The sequence below is a fragment of the Camelus bactrianus genome, chromosome 11 (assembly GCF_048773025.1).
Source record: "Camelus bactrianus isolate YW-2024 breed Bactrian camel chromosome 11, ASM4877302v1, whole genome shotgun sequence".
Lineage (NCBI taxonomy): Eukaryota > Metazoa > Chordata > Mammalia > Artiodactyla > Camelidae > Camelus > Camelus bactrianus.
Window position 1 is genome coordinate 22,501,764 of NC_133549.1, and position 19,125 is coordinate 22,520,888.

General features: G+C 48.5%; 1 protein-coding gene across 4 annotated transcripts in view; it reads left to right on the forward strand.

Moving 5' to 3' along the window:
* The first annotated feature begins 10,918 nt into the window (after nucleotides 1-10,918).
* The window catches only part of CTBP2 (C-terminal binding protein 2), a 152,460-nt gene continuing 144,253 nt past the window's right edge, over nucleotides 10,919-19,125 (forward strand). For 2 of the 4 annotated variants that reach the window (XM_074373420.1, XM_074373418.1), the window contains exons 1-2: nucleotides 10,919-11,151; nucleotides 11,472-11,679. The gene's annotated coding sequence lies outside the window, so the exon portion shown is untranslated. Of the gene's footprint in view, nucleotides 11,152-11,439; nucleotides 11,680-11,754; nucleotides 12,142-19,125 lie in introns of those variants that run through there. The other 2 variants (XM_074373419.1, XM_074373421.1) reach the window with 2 other exon arrangements.

Consider the following 19,125-nt stretch of genomic DNA (forward strand, 5'->3'; position numbering starts at 1 on the left):
GGGTCAGCCTACAGGACAGACAGCACGGTGGGAAGGGATGCAGAATGGATCTGGAGGGCAAGTGGGAGGCACCTGCCCGCGGGAATAAAGGGAAACTATGAGCATGTAAATGAAATGATGCCAGGAGTATGACAGTATACAAAATGTGTCCTGTCAGATACTCCCTAGTTGCTGGACTTAGTTCAAACTTGGGATATGAGCTTCCCCACAACCAACGTGGAGAGGGAAATCTACTAGAAAGGCCAGCTATGATGTCCATTAGCCTAAAAACAGGCTCAAGAGAAAGACGTTCCACTGAAGGATGCACACAGTGTGTGCTCTGTGTTCACTGGGTTGCAGTGACATGCGGGGAAGATGCAACAGCAAAGTGACAAAGAATTTGCTGCTGTTCCTGCCAGCTCAGGATTCATAAAGACTTCCCTCCCTAAACTCCCCTCTTGGAAAGCGTTCCCAATGCCACAGCATCACAGAATGCCACACTGCCCTGGAAGATGGTCCAGTGTGCTTGTTAAGGGCTCATTCCTGGGGTCAGACCACTTGAGGGTGAACCTCTGCTCTAACAGTTAACCCCCTATGACCTGTAGAAATGGACTTAATCTCCCTATGCCTTAGTTTCTCAGTCTCTAAACAGGGAATAATTAAAATCCACACTGCAGAGAGCTGCTGTGAAGATTAAACGAAATAATGGGCCGCAAGGGCTCAGCGCTTAATCAATGCCCACGTTGACTCTTGACTATAAGGATGATACAAGAGTTGGCAAGCCCTGCACCATCAGCTCGTTTGGTTTGCTCATTTTTACAGGAGAGGAGAAGGAGGCCCAGAGAGGGGGACACGATCTATCCAAAATCACATGATCAGAGAAAGACAAAGTCAAGGAAAGAACCCAGCTTCCAGTCTGCCCATATTACGGTCACTCTCAGCAGTGGTTCCTGTATTTTGCCTGGGAATCATCCCTGGGCAGCCCGCTTGGACTGCAGATGTAGAGAAAACAGGTCGGGCTGCGTATGCAATAGGCATCCTGCAAATGCTTCTGGCATGATACCTGTTCATTTCCGTAACCATCGCCTGGCACACCACGAACTCTTTGAGGGCAGGGTCTGTGCCCAATTCTTCTTTGTCTCTCCAGTGTCTGGCACAGGAGCCTGGCATAAATTAAGTGCTTAATAAATATTTTACATGTATGAATTATTAACATCTGAGGCTATTTATAAACAGCTATGTGGGAAAAGCCCAGTTGGGACGATGGCCTGTAACAGAAGTTAAATTCTCAGCCCACTGACAAAGAATCATGTCAAAACACGACTGCAATCCACCCAAGAAGTCTGGCTTCCTCATGATGACATAAAAGTGAAAATGCCGCTCAAGTGACACGTGAACAGATCCCAGAGGTACAAACTGTCCTTCGGCCTGAGTTTGCTCATTCTGCCAGTTTATCCAAGGAAATAAATCAAGCCCCTAGGCCCAAATGTTATGTATTCATCTTAAAGAAAATTCCACTCTCCATCTGTAGTGAGTGGAGTTGTGTACCTGCATGTGATATGTCAAGTTCCAACCCCTGGTATCTATGAATGGGATCTTGTTTGGAAATCAGGTCTTTGCAGATGTAACCAAGTTACAATAAGGTCACACTGGATCAGGGTGGGCTCTGACCCCATGACTGACATCCTTATAAGAAAACAGAGATGTGATACAGACACACAGGGAGATCGAGACAGAGACTGTAGAGATGCAGGTACAACCCAAGGGACACCAAGGATGGCCAGCTACCACCAGATGCTGGAAGAGGTAGGGAAGGATCCTCCCCTGGAAACATCAGAGAGAACATGGCCCTGCCAATACCTAGATTTCAGATTTCTGGCCTCCAGAACTGTGAGAGACTATTTTCCTGATGTTTTAAGCCACCCAGCTTGTGGTCCTTCCCTGTAACACTTGCTCCTACATTTCCGGTCAATTTCTGCTGAACAGGAAACCCTGGATAAGTAAGGTAGGAACAGTGTGTGTGTTTATACACATCCCCAGTGGAATACTACTCAGCCACAAAAAAGGAATGAAATTTTGCCATTTGCAACAACATGGATGGACCTGGAGGGTATTATACATAGTGAAATAAGTCAGACAGAGAAAGGCAAAAACTATATATTATCACTTATGTGTGGAAGAAAATCAGGAGTGAAGCATCAGGATGTCTGCAACTGACTCTCAAATGGTTCAAGAAAAAAGAAGAATCCATGAATAGAAAGAAAAAATTGGGAAAGCAAATGCAATAAAATGTGAATAGATTGTTCCAATATAATAGGTAGTGGGCCTATGGGTATTCATTGTACTATTAAATCAACTTTTCTATAGATCTGAACAATCTTGAAATGAAAAGTTGGAGCTGGGGAGAAAAACTCGCAGACTACTGCTTCATTTCTTGCACAAATTAAATGTGAGGGTAAGTGTCCAGAGAGGCACAGGCCTGGGGCCAGATGCACTCAACCCAGATGCCCAGACCCTGGTGAGCACTAGGGGGGCAGACAGCAGAGCCAGGCAGAGCCTGGGAGGCTCTCACACCTGCAGTGTCGACCTGGGCTCCCCTGCTTGTCCGCTGGGAGGCCTTGGCAGCCTCAGCATCCTTGTCTGATATGCACGGGCTGCCCCAGCTAAAGTGAAATAATGGAACTTTCCTGGGACAAGTAAGTGAGGCATGAGTGGTGGGGACTGGCAAGCATGAGCTGCCCTAGCCAGCTGACCTGAGGAATACGGGCCTTATTTGTAGATTTAAGGGGGAAAAATACTAATAATAATTAAAAATATTTATATAAATATATATATGTATTTTTAATACAGAGTTTCCCCAAGGAGGGGAGACTCACTGAAATCAGCTCAACCTTTAGGGCATTTTGTAGGTTTTGGGATCACAGGCTACATGACAAACTTTAGACTCTAAACCCAATTTTGGTGGGAGCCGAATGGCTTCATTTGATCATAGAACTCCTTCTGCCTGCGTGCAGCATTTCTGGGAGGCTGGCCATTCCCGGTCCCTATCCCCCTTGGCCATTCCCATCAGCTGCCCCATCATGGCCCCACCATGGACTATGGGCTGAGTCACGTCAGTGGCCTGTGTGACTCTGGCGTTAGTCATGATTGCTAACACGTCTGGAGGCCTGCGTGTCACAGACCTGCCCTCCTACAGGAAAACTAACATTAAAATTAACATTGTGAAGGTAGGGCCCCATGCTGGACATGTGAGGAGGTGACCTCGCAAGAGGCCAAGGGACTTTTTAGGGTCATGCTGACTCAGTTTGACTCCATGGGTCACTAATAGAGAATTCTAGTCTTCCCCATCCTGTGTTCCACTGTGCAAGGATTGGGCGTGTCTTATCTAGTGTATCAATCAGTTTCCCAAAGCAGTTGAAGTACGGTGAACTGGGAAGTTTGAACAACTGCCCTTGGGGTTCTGAGGGACCTTAGGCGAGATACTTAAATAGGACCAGCTACTAATCTGTGGGGTCTAGTGCAAGGTGAAGATGCAAGGTCCTTGTTCAAAATTATTCAGAATTTCAAGACAGCAACTGCAGAGCATTAAACCAAGTGCAAGGCCGTTCTTCGTGTGCAGCCCGAGTGACTGTGCGGGGCACAGCCCAGGTGACTGAGCGGGCCCTGCACCTAATCTTCTGGGGGGCCTTCAGTTTCTCACAGACAACTGTGGTGTTTACTCCCTACGTTGAATTATGGTGAGGATGGAATCAGACAGTTACACCAGTGCAGTTTCCCTGTGATCCTCCCTCCTTGGAGGCAGTGACCGGCTCAGGTTAATCTTGTACCCAGGGTCCAGCCCCGGCTGGGCACAGAGCAGACCCTCCTTCACTGTCTGTTGAGTCGTGGTAGCTCAATATGCTTGTTTATTTCCTCCATATGTTACACTACAGATTCACTCACTTCTGCGATCAGCACGCTTGTTTTTGTTTTCCTAGGACTGGAGTCACTGTTTTTCAAAGGACTTAGGCAGTATTCGTGTGTGTGTGTGTGTGTGTGTGTGTGTGTGTGTGTGTTTAATTAAAAAGTAAAAGTGATGGGCTGAAACCCAAATGCCAATTAAATTCTGAAACTGAGAGCTTCAACCGTTTCGATCCATACCCCTCACTGCATAGGGCAAGAGCATCGGAGTTTTAACACGTGTTTGAAAAGGGCCACAGCATCGGTAAAGGCAAAATATACTCGCTGATTAGAATTAATTATAAATCACATAGTGATTCTATTATAGCCACAACGAACCTGGCTATTCTGCAAAATAGTGCAGCAAAATTCCCACCTCCACTCAGGACAGCGACTGAGAGCTTCAGATAATGTGGTTCTGAAGTGAGCTCAACCCTGAGTAAGAGAGATAGGTGAGTGACAATACAGTTAAGTCCAACTCCCAGCAACTCTCACTGCACAGACCCTTGAAATAGTCAAGTGCACACAACTAGTCCATTTTATTGCACAAAACAGTTACAATAAAAGAACCCACTATTATCTAGGTCTACTATCTTTTTTTTCTACAACCGTTGGTTCCTGGAAATGAAACAGGAGAGAGATAGGGAGGGGAGAAATAAGGACCTCATTTAGAAGTCTCTGATTATGACAGCGCGAACGCCCCTGCCCTCTAGCAGTGGGCCTGTCCTGGGGGCCTTTTCCAGGCCCCAGGTTCCTGAGACATCAAAGCTGTTCCCAGGAAGGCACAAAGCAGGGAAGGAATTATGCCTTCCTGTTTAAAGGCTGCTAAATGGGAGAAAATAAGTGTCTTTCAAATTCAACACTTCACACTGTGGTTATGAATTCCATTTTTTTCACTACTTTTTGAAAAACTTGTTTTGAAATAATTCTTAAATGTACAGATAAGTTGTTAGAACTCCCAGTATATCCATCACCCCGATCCACCAGTTTTTAACATTTTGGCGTATTTGCTTTATATATATATATATAATTTTTTTTCTGAACGCTTTGTTGCATACATCATTTCCTTTTGCCCCTTTACTTTTTAAAAAATATTTTATTTATTTATTATTGTATTATTTAATTATTTTATTTTGGTGGGGTGTGTGGGGGGAATTAGATTTATTTATTTTTAGAGGAGATACTGGGGATTGAACCCAGGGCCTCTTGCAAGCCAAGCATGCGCTCTACCACTTGAGCTATGCCCCCCACCCCCTTTACTTTTTTAAGTTGTAAAAATAATAGAATAGAATTAAGATTAAAAAAAAAAACACCTTTAAAGATAACCCCAAATCCTACCTCCCTAATATTAATACTAATATTTTTTATTAAAAATTACTTTATTCTTTGTCAGTTTGCATATATTACTTTTGTACAGCTCAGATCTCTTGCAATATATTCACTGAGTGATTCATCCATCCACTCAAGAAATATTTAACTAAACACCTCTCATGATCCAGGCCCTAGAAAACAGATCCAACCATCGCATAATTTCATGTTACAAAATATGATAATTGCTATTGAGGGCAATTCTTCCCCCTGCTGCACCATTTCTCTCCAAGGAAAAAGTCCCTTGCCCTAAGTCAGGGGTGATAATATGGTTAGGTTTTTTAAGGTATTTATTAATAATTTCCTACCAGCTTCCAAAAAATATTTTAGGTGGTTATAGTAAAAACCTGTATATAACCCTACAGTTAATCAAAAAGTCAAAATGGAAATCAGAAACTCCTTCCAATAGTTTCTCAGTCCAGTTTTTCCAAATCCTGTGATCCTGTGTTATCATTGTATCACCAAGCAAGAAGATTTTATTGAGCTTTATTTTCCATAATTTATATTATCAGAACAATTGGTGTTTTCTTGTCCAGATATAAAATTGAATGAAAATATTTAATATGCCTTCTCAAACAACACAAACCACTCCTTTCATAGCAGGTTCACAATTGCTTTCCATGAAGGAAGGAAAAGGTGGCTTCCAGGAACATGACAGCGGGCTGGTTGGCACTTAACTTCCAGCTTCCTATGAGCCAAGGCAACAAGGAATCATGATGGTTTATACTTTCAAATTATCTGTTAAAAACAAATCTTTAGTTTTTCAACAGAGATGACCTTCATTTATTTATTTAGAAACAGTACAGAGCAGAGATGACAGAAACTCTCATGCATGGAGGGAGAATCTGGACCAATTCTCATGGCCTGTGCCCCGCCCCTCGTGTGTGTGTCGGGGGGTGCTGAGGGAAGTGGCAAGACTGATGGCCTGTGGTAGGGGTGCTCCCCCAACATCTAGGACTGTGGCCTAGACGGAAGCCATGGCTTCCTGGTAGACATAGAAAGTACCTGAAAGCACAGAGGTACCATGCATCCATGGGGGAAGGTGGTCCTGTGGGTGGGGCTGGGGCGGGTGGTATGTTCTGTGGAGGACAAGGCAGCATCTCAAACGATCACCTGTTCTGAGTCTGGTCAGCAGGGGAATGGCTGGGTCCACAGGAAAAATGCCCCTGCCCAGTCGGTGCCGAGAGTTTGAGCTGTGCCAGTAACAGTTGCCCCAACACTGCAGTACTGGGGCTCCCCTGGGCCAGACCCCTCAGCTGGACAGAGAGGCCCCTTGCCCCAGGGCCTTGGGGCTGGAAAATACCCTCCATCTGAATCCCAAATTTGAGCACCCTGAAAAGAGGAGAGACTCCTTGAACAAGGGGAGAAATCACTCTGATAAGCAGTTTGTACTTAATGTGCCAAAAGAGACCTGTTAACCCAGAAGAAACAGAATCAAACCAGAAGACATAAAGTTACCTTTCACTGGCAACTTCAAGCGGGGATGGAAGCTCCCAGGCAAATAAGTTGAGTTCCCCAGAACACTGAAAAATCCTTTTCGGCAGTACATCCCAGGGCAGTGTGTACATTTCAAACTCCTCCCTCTCAGAAGTTGGATTACTGAGATTTCCTGAACAAATGATGTATTCTGGGTAACCAAGATCATCAGGAAAAAGTGATTACGGATCTTTTACAAGGAAAAAAAGTGTTAGATGCAAACTTTCTGAACTCTTTGTATTACTTCTTCGTTAGTATGAAAGTAATGGATGGAAACTTTATTCTCAGTAACTGATAATTTATTTTCTACTTCCTCATCACAGCTTTTTGTTGTTGTTCTGAAACTGATTCTCAGGAGCCTTAAAATCCACTGTGCTATACTTATCTTTGTCTTTTTATTTTTTAACCAGTGTCTGACAACACATTTAATTTGGGGGCTTTTCTTATTTTTTTCCTTTAAAGATCAGATTGAAAGCTTATTATTAAACAAAGAAAAATCTTTCAAATAAGAAAAAGCTGAGAATATGTCTTAAAGTAACTAATTTTGCTTTTTCTGAATCCGTACTAATAATGAAGATATGTGTATGTAAACAGAATCAGGCAGATAGGGGTCTAACCCCAGCTCCTCGCTCGCCAGCAATGTGACCTTGGGGAAGTCACATGAAATCTTTGAGTCTCACTTTCTCTCATTTGAAAACTGGGCATAATACTAGCGTCTCATAATAGGGGCTGCTATGAGCATCAAAGATGCGTGTCAAGGGTTTAGCCCAATGCCGGGCTCCCTAGTGAGTCACGGACCAACATTTGTCACTGTTGTTATTTTTATGATTCTTCTTGTTTGTGTCTCTCAAAATCTCTGTTGGGACACCAGAAATTGAACCTGACCAATTAAATAGGATGAGATGGAAACAGACCATGGAGGGTACTGAAAAATTAGCATTTCAGTACTATATTCTATGAAAGTAACTGGCAGAGACAAAAATTAGTAAAAGGCATTTATTCTGTAAATTAACTGAAATATATTTTAAAACAAACTATTTACTTATCTTAATTTTTTTCTTATTGAAAAATACCTTTGTATACAGTAATAAGTATAAATAAGAGGTTTGTGAAACAAAAGCTAATTTCTTTCATATTGTGGCAAACTGTACATAATTTATCTTTTTTTCCCCATTTTTAGGTGTACAGTTTGTGACAATAAGCACATTCACAATTGTTGTGCAACTCATCACCATCCATTTCCAGAACTTCATCATGCCAAACTCTGTGCCCATTAAACAATAACTCCCTTCTCTCCCCTCCTCCCTGCCCTTGGTCATCTCTTTCCAACTTTTGTCTCTATGAATTTGCCTATTCTAGATACCTCATATAAGTGGAATCTTATAATATTTATCCCTCTGTGTCTGGTTTATTTCATTTAGCATAATGTCCTCAAGAGCCATCCATGGTTAGTATGTGTCGGAATGTTCTCCCTTTTAAAGACTGAATAATATTTCATTTTATGTGTAGACCACATTTTGTTTTTCCATTCATCCTTTGATGGACATTTGGGTTATTTCTGCCTTTTGGCTATTGTGAATAATGCTACGAACATTGTTGCACAATTATTTGTTTGAGACCCTGCTTTCCATTTTTTTGTGTATGTGCCTAGGATTGGAATTGCTGGATCATATGGTAAATTCTACACTACTTTTTGAGGAGCTACCAAGCTGTTTTCCACAATGGCTGCACCGATTTATATGTGTGCCAGCAACACACAAGTTTCTGATTTCTGGCATCCTTACCAACACTTGTTATTTTCTGTTTGTTTTAATAATAGCCATCCCAGTGGACATGAAGTGGTATCTTACTGTGGTACTGATTTACATTTTCCTAATGATTAGTAAAATCTTCTGATGTGCTTATTGGTCATTTATGTATCTACCTTTGAGAAATGTCTATTCAAGTCTTTGCCCAACAGGAAACCAGTCGGGCTGGTTTCCTGTTGTTGTTTGGAACATCTTTTTAAAAAGCAATAAGAATTAGAAATAACTCACATATTGGGGGCAAATGGACTCAATATTTTAAAATACAGGGTATCAAGTTGGAATCCGAGAATAATTTTTGGCTCCAAGGATTTTTTTTTTTTTTTTAAATTCTCAAAACAAAGAACACAGTATTTTCAAAGTTAGGCCAAATTCATAGTAGAAATTAAAGTTGAACAAGTGATAGAAAACCCAGCTGACTTTCTGTGTTTTCTGGGTGAGAAGAGGTTCCGTTCAGAACCAAAGATCATCTGTGAAATAAGCAAGCCAAAGAAAGGTAGAAAAGCAAGTACCAGCAGCCCAGAAGCCTGGGGGTGGGCGGGGTCACGTTGTAATCGAGAACTATCTTAGACGCCATGACCTTGAGGCAAAACTGCTTAGGAGAGGAGAGTCCTGAAGATGTTTGTGGCGTTGCAGGGTCGCTGGAAGATGAAGGCCACCGGGAGTGCGCGTCTGGCAGTTTTTCAAGCGAACACGTAGCTGGCCTGGCCGGGGACTACTAGGGCCAAGTACAAAACGAGCTTCGGACATCGTAGTAACAGAATTTTGTGAGCTAGCGGGTGTTAAAAGCCTAGTCCCGCGCTGCCCTCACATCTAGGAGGTCTTCAATAGGGTTTTAAAACCTATTGTTTGATGATAAAACGATCTTCAGGAGTCAGGGCCCCCACAATGCCGGTCGCGCAAGCCACCCTGGGCGCACTTTAGCAATTGAGCAGTGAGTACCTACCCCCTGCTGCGGGCCGGCGCAGGAGCTTTAAAAATGCTAATAGACCGAGAGGCCTAGAGCTGCGCTCATTGGGATGCAGAAAAGGGTTCAGCGGTTTGGTGGCCCTTTCTCTAGCCCCTAGGCCCCAGCTTAAGTTCCTCCGATTCGTAGGGTGTGCTGCACTTCGGGTACGCGGGAGACCAAACTCAGTGACTCCGCTCCGGTGATGCCAGTCCCCGCGGCCTGCAAAGGCCGAACCTCACACCCGTCCCCCACGCCTTTCCTGCTCAACATCTCAATCCAGTTTGTAACATCTCAATATGGTTTTTAAGCACATGGAGACTAAGGGCTCAGTTCAGGCCATATAGGGGCTCTTGGAGGACTCGCGGCCGACCTCAGGTTAGTGAGATGAGAGTTTGGGGAGCTCTGGGGCGCAGAGAGAAGAGCCTCCGAGCCCGCAGCCGCTGACTCCCTTCCGCAAACCGGGCTCCAACGCCGCGGGTCGCGGGCATGGAATTTAGTCTAGAGGCGGCTGGCGCTCGGCCTGGATCCCACGTTTGGTGTCCAGACACTAACGTCGGGGCGGAGCGCGACCCCAGGTCCCCAACTTTCGGGTCCCCCCGAGCCGCAGCCCGCCGCCGTCCCGCGAGGTCCGGAGCTCCCACCCAAGGCAAGGCTTTAAAAATAGCTCCGGCGAGATCCAGGCAACAGGAAGGAACGTTTTTTTTTTTAATGTGTAAAAAATGTTTTGCTTCTTGTAGGGAACACAACCGCTCCAAGTTCCAGCACACAGGGCTTGCACACCCACAGCCACCGCCGCCCCTAGGGCCAGGCGCGGGCAGTCTCCCGGATCCGGATTTGGGGAGCGCAAGTGCCCCCTGTGGCCGGCCGGCGCCTGACCCCGCGGGCCTGAGAAGGCAGGAGCGGCCGGCTCCGGGGCCCAGGAGGAAGTTTGAGCCTCGGGGCCGGGAAGGGGGCAGATCGGCGCCGCGGGCCTGGCAGGGGCCCGACGGAGCCAGGGCCACTCCGGGGAGCCGGGCCGAGGCCCGCCCGGGCTCGCGTCCCCCCACGTGGCCGGCCGCCCGGGGCCCCACGTGGAAGGGGCGGAGGAGGAAGGAGGCCGAAGGGAGGGCCAGACTCCCGCCGCTGCAGCGGGACCCCCACCCCAGCCGCAGAGGCCCCAGCGCTTCGCGAGGGCCTCCCGGGCGGGGCCCGGCCGGGGAGTGTCCGCCGCGCCTGGCCCCCTCGCCCGCCCGCCGAGCCTGTGTGCACTTTCGCGGAGCCACTAATCCCCCGAGAGAGCCGATTTGTAGTGAAGAGTATCTGTAGGGGGCGAGGCCGGCCCATGTGGGGTTGTGTCATTGGTTTGCAAAGAGAGACCCCGCCTTTGCCCAAAAAAAAAAAAAAAAAAAAAAAAAAAAAAAAGGAGCTAGGAGTGAGCGAGCGGCGACCCTCACCTCGCCTCCCGCCTCGCTCTTGCGCAGCCGGCGGCCACCGGGAGACGCGACCAGCGCCGCTTCTTTCCTTTTCCTTTTCTCTCCGTTTTCCTCCTCCTCTCCCGGAGGAGAAACAAATAAAGAAGAGCAAATAGCCGGCAGGCGCTCGGCATCCAGGACACTCCCTCCCCCGATCCAAGTTGGAATTAGCATCCTCTTGGGGGTGAGCTTGGCGCGGGGCGTGTGCGGGCCGGGGACCCCCAGCGCAGCCCCCTTCCGGCGGGCGGGCGCGGGGCCGGGACCAGGCTGGGGAGGATCGGGAGCTGGGTGGGCGGAGGAAGGGGGTGGGGTGGGTGGGGAAGTAGGAAGAGGCTCGGCGGCGAGGGGAGGAGGAGGAAGGGAAGGGGAGGGGTAGGGTGGGGAGAGAAGAGAAGGGAAGGGGAGGGGAGGGAAAGGCGGGAGGGGAGGGGGAGGGGGAGGGGCGGGGAGCTGGAGAGATTAAGTTTTTGTGTGTGTGTCCCTGTGTGCGTGTGTCATTTTAAGGTGGCCCGGGAGCGGCCCAGAGGAGCCGGCGGCTGCCCGAGGAGCGAGGGACGGAGCTGGGAGCCATGCCGCGCTGAGGGGGGGCAGCACAGCCGCCGCCACCGCCACCGCCGCCGGGTGGGGTGGGAGGGGCGGGAGCCGCCGCTGCCGCCGCCGCCGCCTCCCGGGTGGGCGCCCTTCGCCGTGGACGCCGGCGGCCCGGGACGAGGTAAGGGGGGCCCCGGGGGAGGGCTGGGGCCGCCGCCGCCCCCGCCTCACCTGCGGCCGTGGGCTGGGGGCGCCGCGCCCGCGGCTCACTGCGCCACTGGGGGAGGAGGAGAAGGAGGAGGGCGAAGGACACGGAGCCGGCATCCGAGGACATCTTTGGTCTGCGCCCCCGGCCCGGTGTCCCCGCTCGGCGCTCGGGGGTGGGCCCCGGCCTGGGGGTCCCTGTCTGCGGCCCCCCGCTGCCGATCGCGCCCGCTGGCCGCCGTTTGCGCCAGGATTTTTGTTGTTGTGATGAGAGTTGATGAATGCGAAGTAGGCGGTCACCTTCCTTCCCATCAGGATTGGCAAAAAAAAAAAGAAAAAAGAAATCCCGAGCGCGGCGGCGTCCGGAGGGCAGCGGCAGTGGCGGCGGCGTCTCGGCGACGGTTTCCTAGGCGCCCCCGGCTCCTGTTCCCTGAGGCCGGTGGGTGCGCGCGCGGGGGCCGCCCGCGACCCAGGCCGAGCGCGCGGCGCGCCACGGGGACAATACGGCTAGATCCCCCGGGACTCGGAGTCCGAGCGCGCCGGGCCTTGCCTGCTGGGCGGGGGCGGGGGAGGGGAGCAGGGGTCCGCGGGGAAACCGGGGCGCGAGCGGCTCCGGGCCCCCAGGGGAGCGGCCCCTGCTGGCAGGGGATCCCGCGCGGCGCCCCGGGAGCGCAAGTGAAAGACAGGAAAGGAGGCGAAGTGGAACCCTTTTGTTTTGCCGGCCCCGCATTGTTGGCTCCTCCGGGCAGCCGGGCCACATCTGCCGCCGCCGCCACCACTGCCGCGCCGGGCTTGGCCCGCCAAAGTCGCAGCGGGGCGGGGGCCCAGGGCGAGCCGGGCGGCGGGCGCGGGCGGGGGGCCCGGCTGGCTGGGCATTTCCTCTGCCCGGCCGCGCTCCCGCCGGCACCACTTCCTCCTCGCCCGCCGCCGCCGCCGCCGCCGCTGCCGCCGCCGCCGCGAACCCGGCCGGCCCGCCTCCCCCGCCCTGGCCGCACTTTTCGGGTGGGGCGAATCAAAAAGAAAAAGTTTCGCAGGAGGGGCTGGCAAGGGCGCGCCTCGGGCGGCGGGGACTCGGCGCGGCGCCGCGGCAGCCCGGCGGCCGCGGTCGCCTCTTCCTCCTTGTCCTCCGCGGCGCCGGACCGACCCGCGCGGCCGAGAGGAAGAGCCTTTCTTTCTCTCCCTCGCGCTCTTCCCAACGCCCCGGGGCAAGTTGGGCAGAAGCGCGCGGGAGCGGGGCGCTCAGGGCCCTTTTACCAGCGGGAGGCCCGCGGCGCGGCGGGTCGCCCGCAGCCCACGCAGCGCCCTGGTGCTGGGAGGCCGCGGGCCCGGGAGCTCCGCGCGGTCACCGCTGGCCGCGGCGAGACACACGCGCACACACTCCCTCCGGTGGCTCGCTTTCCGCCGCCGCCGACGGTCACGGACACTGAGTGTGCGTGAGCGCGCGAGTGTGTGGTGCTCCCAGACCCGGAGTACTTTTTCCGGAGGCGGCCCAAGCAGCAGTTGGGTCCAGGGATCCCCGTGTTTAGTATTTTATAGGGGGAAAGAGAAATTTTTCGTAGAAATCCCGGCTTGTTCTGCGTTCTTGCGGTGGACCCTGCTGGCAGTGGCCTACGTCGTCATGCCGGGCACACTTGCCCTTTCCGGGGTAAACAGATCTTTCTAGATTTTTTCCCCCTTTTTTCTTTAAAGACTGGAGATCGGGTTAAGTTCTTAGAGAGTCAGATGTGAGTGGCTTGAAGGGTAGACAAGAGAATTCTATTCTATAAATATGCATTGGGAATTTAAAATGCTAAGTGCCTTATTTGCAATTCTGTTGGATATTGTAGAGACTGGTATATTTTTATCTGACATGGATAATTTGGAGGGGACGTTTATTTTGGTTAGTTTACTGAGTGATTCTGCCTCTCGAATTTGGCGAAATATATCAAACTCATACTATTTCAAAGAAGACACTACTCTGCTAGGTGCTTGGGTTCAAAGACAGTTTAAAATTTACCTCGTGTTCAGCACCTAAGACTGCTTTTCTGCCTCTAGGGTTCTCAAAGTAGAACTTGTTAGTTTTCATGGACTTCGGAGAATTCCACGGTTTTGATTTTTTTTTAAATAATTTTTTTACATTTTGAAGTAATGGGACTTTAAGGGATCTTGTTTTTATAACCCTTTGATTTCAAAGAGTACTTCTTACAGCAATTATAAAGTGATATGCAAAATGCTAATTAAACACTTTCAGTGAGAGCAGCTTTAATATTGAAACAGGATTTCTTTTCTCTTTTTAAGTACCAGGGACTGTATCCCACAGTTGAAACACTAAATGTCCTTTTGTCTAGTATCAGATCTCCGAGCTGCTGACACTCTCCTGTAAAAACCCCTAGTGCCCTTTTTATTGCCCCCAAAAGAAAAGTTAATGAGACGGTAGATTTCAAGCAAAAAAGCAGGCCCTCCTTCTTGCAAAATATGCTTCCAGTTGCCATTGAAGTTGGATGTTAGCCGTGAATGCACTTGCCTTTAATGAAACCAGTTTAATCGTTCACACTTGATCAAGTATAACAGGACCAAACAAAGGAAATAAGCCAGCATATTTCTGTAGAGCATCAAGGGGTTTAGTGTAAGTGTTGATGTCGGGTCACCCCCTCCCCCCACTCTGTCCCCAGTGCAAGGGAGTGAGGGTTGAAGGCCCAGGGAATTTATGGCACTGATTGGTTTTCTGTGCCCGAGGGGTAGGGGACCCCAGTTTGCCCCTGTAGAAAGCAGTTATTAGAGGGAATTTAAAAATCTTGGATTTGGAGCTTGTTTTAGACCTGACAAGGTGCCTTTTGGTTTAATTCTTTTTCCTGTTTGGGACGATAAAGCGAAGGGGTATGTTTTCTCCTTCCTTTCTGATAGCATGTTAATAAGGCTGGGTGGAGGCTGCTGCATGGCTCTGCAGATTGAGCTCAAAACCCTGTTATTTAGGACTTCACTTGGGATCTTCCAAAATGCCCCTTGGCTGGGTGTCCTCCTGGGGGAGGGCAGGGCAAATTACCTTTTCTTAACTGTAATTTAAACAACAACAACAATAACAAAATCTCTTTGTCCTCAAAATGTATTCCTTTGCGAGGCACAAGTTGCAGCTTATATCTGGACTTAATCACTGACTGAGTGAAGAAATAGTGCGTGCAAAGTGTATCTCTTTAAAGTTAAAAAAGTAAAAAAAAAAGGGGGGGGCTACTTAAAAGCAAACACTACTACTAGCATTGTAAAAATACACCAGTGACATACTTTGTGAGATATTTTGGCCTTTTAAGACTCAGGGCACACCTGTTCCTGTCCCCGCGGAGTCGAGTTTGCTTTCCCTGGCATTGTTAATCTGGTCGTGTACACAAGATGAAACAGGAAAACTTGCTATCTGTGTAATTATTAACTAGCCCATCAGTTACCCTTTCAGGGAATAATCAATAACTTTACTCTTGACTTTTAAAACTCCAAAAAGAAATCTCTGTTCATAAGTCTGGAAGTGTCTTAAAGAGAGAGGACGTAAAACAAGCAGCCACAGCACAGCAACAACAAACACAACTACAAAGTCAACCAGCAACTTTTTCAGTGTTGAGCAGCTAGCTCCAAGGTAAATGAAAGATGAGTGTATAACACAGGCGCTGAACAAGCAAGGGGCTGGATTGGGAAAGGGTATTATTGCTGGAAACTGTTAAGTACTGAAGCCATGGGAGGACAGGATGGCTCTCACCATTTGAAATCATAGAGATTCAAAACAGAAAGGGCGGCCCCGCTGGGGTCCAGCACCAGAATACAATTTGCCAACAGTATTCTTCCATCATGAATCATTTTTGAAGGCAAAGTTATCCCCTTTGCACTTAACGCTTTCCCTAAATGGAAAAAAATTTAGAGTTTACAGCAACGATAGAATGGCCACCTCAGTTGTCATTTTTTACCAGTGTCATTTCAATATAGAAGGGCTGTCATCATAACGTATGTGAGTATAGCCTGGGTCCCTCTGTTAATAATCTTTCTATCAGTGAAAAGCAGCAGTCCAAGTGTCTCATGTCCCTGATACAGACCACAAATATATATTCATATAGTACATGATTGGGAAAAGAAATTTATCTGTTCATCGGGGCACAGCTCTGGTATTATTTCCTCCGCCTGGCTGATGGTTCAATTACAGAGGGTGGAACACATTTTCTTAGTAATTAAAAAATGAGAGTGCAGTTTGCTTGACCCTTCGGACAGAAGTACTTGTACTTAACACCGCATATTGAAGTCTCGGGGTGCCTTATTCCCCGAGAATCTTCCTGCGAATGACTAGGTAAGGGGTGCTTGTGTGGATTTCCCCTATTGCAAACTTTTAGTAGGCATATGAAAATACTGGAATGGATACGCCCTAGGGCCGTACTGCCTGGGCAGGTATCAGTTTTCTCCCTTACAGCTGGTAAGCACGTCCTAATTTACACTGCTACAGTTAAAGTTACAGCATCCTGGGGAAAAAAGGAAAAATGCAAGGGTTCTCCCCCAGCCCAATCTTTTGAAGTTAATTTTTATTCAAGTCTGGGTTTGATGGAATATGTATCAAAGACTTCCAAAAAGGTTTCAGACAAAAAACCCCACACCTATCTCTGGGTTTGGGAAATTATATTTAATAATTGCTAAAAAAAAAAAATCCCTTCAGAACCATTTTTAAGGTGTTCAGTATTTCTTTTAATCATGATTTAATGGATAGTAGCCAAAAGCCATCAGTGTGACTCTGATGATCTTCACAAATTAATGTTTGGGCATCATTTTGTATGTAGTTGCTTTTAGCCATCATTATTAATGTTTCAAGCCTAAATTATGGCTGCACTTGGGCCTTCAGGATCTCACCAGTGAAAAGAAGGGCTTTGCACATTGTGCAAAAAAACGGGATTCACAAGTGAATACAGAATGTACAATAGGGAGAGAGCCAGGCCATTGTTTGTGTGGAATGTTGACCATGGGAGCCAAGGGGCAGTTTCGCCTTCATTCTTCTAACTGCTCGAGAACACAGAAACTTCAGGAGCTGCAGACGGGATGGGAACCAGTCACAGTCTGTCTTTGCCCGACAAGGGAATTGGGGCTGCCGGCCTGCTCCCCTTCCAGAGTTTTTCTTAGACGGTGATCTTTTCTGGACTTCTACGGAACTTTGTGTGCTTTTTCTCCTCAGTGATCTGGTTTTGTGGGGAAAGATTCTAAAAGCAAATGGTAAGGTTCTCCAAAGAAAGTGTAAAAGAAGCAAACGTCTTTCCCCCGAAACGCAATTTTAAGAAATCATATTCAACGTGTAGCAGAAATCGAGGCATCTTAAGTCACAGGAAGCAGTTGTGTTTATTTTTATTACTCTCCTCACATTAAAGCAGGTTTTAATTTGTTCGGGGTGTTACGGAAAGTGCAGCTAAAATGAGTATTTGTTGGATTTTTGTGTTTTGTTGCACAGCCGCTGCCATTTCTGAAAACACTCCTCTGGATTGCTTCTTCCTCCTCCATTCACAAAGCCCTCCTGCTCCCACATGGGAACTGAGGTTCCAAAGTGGAGCCAACCCTATTGCTAAAGTGGCAAGCGCTCCTGTTGACTTTCTTTTTCACCCTGGCCGGAAATGGGACCAGGGTAGCTGTTGACCATTGTTGAGGGCCGATGCCCATTCTGACTTTAGTGAGGTGCCTTGGGTGGAACTTTGGAGGCCAGTTGATGTTTCCATCTGTATCTAGCCTGTCCCTCCCTGAGTGAGTGTTTTAGAAATGATCTGCTTTAACTGTTTCTGTAACTAAATTTAACAGATGGTTGCTTGGAGTTGGCTTAATATTCACAAAAATTGTGATAAAACGGTTGGGTTCTTATTCATGGAGCAAGTGATGCTTTTGCTTTTATGGAGAATTGTGACTTCTATCCTGGGTAATAAAGCTTTCATTTCTCCCCAAGGTCAGATGGTATTTAGGGGATGTTAATCCCGAGTAGCTGTTGCCTGAACTTGGTGGGCAGCCTCACCTTTTGTTCACTGAGAGTCAAAAATTGTCCCGGGGTTGGGGGAAGGCAGTGCTTTTAATCCATTGTGGTTCTTAAAATTCATCCTGCTTGTAAGATGAAAAAGCAAAACCCCAGAAACCTTCTGTTATGTTGTTGCTTTTTCTCCCCTCAAAAGTGCTCAGAAGTGTGCTTTTTGCATTAAAATAAATCCTTAATTATGACTTGAAAGACACTATTAACTGGCTTGAGGACTGACTGGAAGTAGTGGCAGTGTTTCCGTGTCTCATCCCAGCCCAGGTTGTGGCAAAAATTTGGAAGGGCCTTTTTAAGGAATTTGTGACATAGAAGATGTGTGGGTCTTTCTCCAGCGCTGGGGCTGGCCAAGAGGTTGTAAACTCACTGCTGCGCTCCAGCCAGGCCTGAAATCTGGCCTCCAGCACAGGACAAACAAAAACTTCATTATGGAGTCACGGAATCCCGGGAAGTTTCTTTGGAAGAAACTGTAGACCTGGATCTTAAAGGTCAACTCCTCTGGCCTGATGGGGTTTGCCCCCCAGTATGGCAATTTTAAAAGCCTACCTAATGGTGAAGCTAGCTAAAGAATTACTTGATAGGTGAAACTGACCTGAATCAAACCCGGAAGTGATAGTACTGTAGCTGCCCCAGGGGGGTGAGTGCATGTTGGGAGGGGGGTGGGGGTAGAAGGGGTGGGAGGAACAGCTGGTGAAGTCTCTTTGCTGTAGGGGGCAGAGGCCGGGAAATGTTTCGGGCACCTTTCCTGCTGAATGAACTCTGGCTGGGACTTTATTCTTTTGCTGATGGCTGTCTTTAGTGCGGTCGGTCTCAGCTTGTTCGGGCCCAGGTGGGTCTAGGGAAGGGGTAGGCACAGTGCCTGCACGCCCATTTGGGTGGTGGAGCTTCCGGGCCTGCCCACCTGGATTGCAGCCAGGGCCCGCAGCGAGCCAGGAGGGCCCTCAAGAGCTCTTAAAACCCTGTCCAGGAATGGCTGAGGGGACTGAGAATGTTCAGCTGGGAGTGGAGCGGCCTCACCAGGTCACATGGGCCTGCTTAGCTGGGAGGGACAGAATGCTGGTGACACCAGGGAGGCCTTGCTGTTGGAGCTGCCAGGCCAGATGGGCTGCGTGGGCTCCTAGCGCTGACTGAGCTTGACTGACCACTGGGTCTGGGCATGGCGCAGCGCTTTCCAAACGTCACAGACCCCGAGGGCGGCCCACACGGGGGCACCAGCCTAAAGAACTGAGTGGTGGGAATGGTGCATTTTCTTCCCAGTGGGTGTGACAAATATTTTAAAAGTTTTTTTCTGGCTCTTCTTCAGACGTTGAACTGTGGACTGCATTGCTGGCCAATTCCTCCATCTGCCCCTCGGGGCCTGGATGGAGCTGGAGGCCCAGCGTCGATGCCAAGTTTTCTACCCATATTCCTTGGTATCCCAGG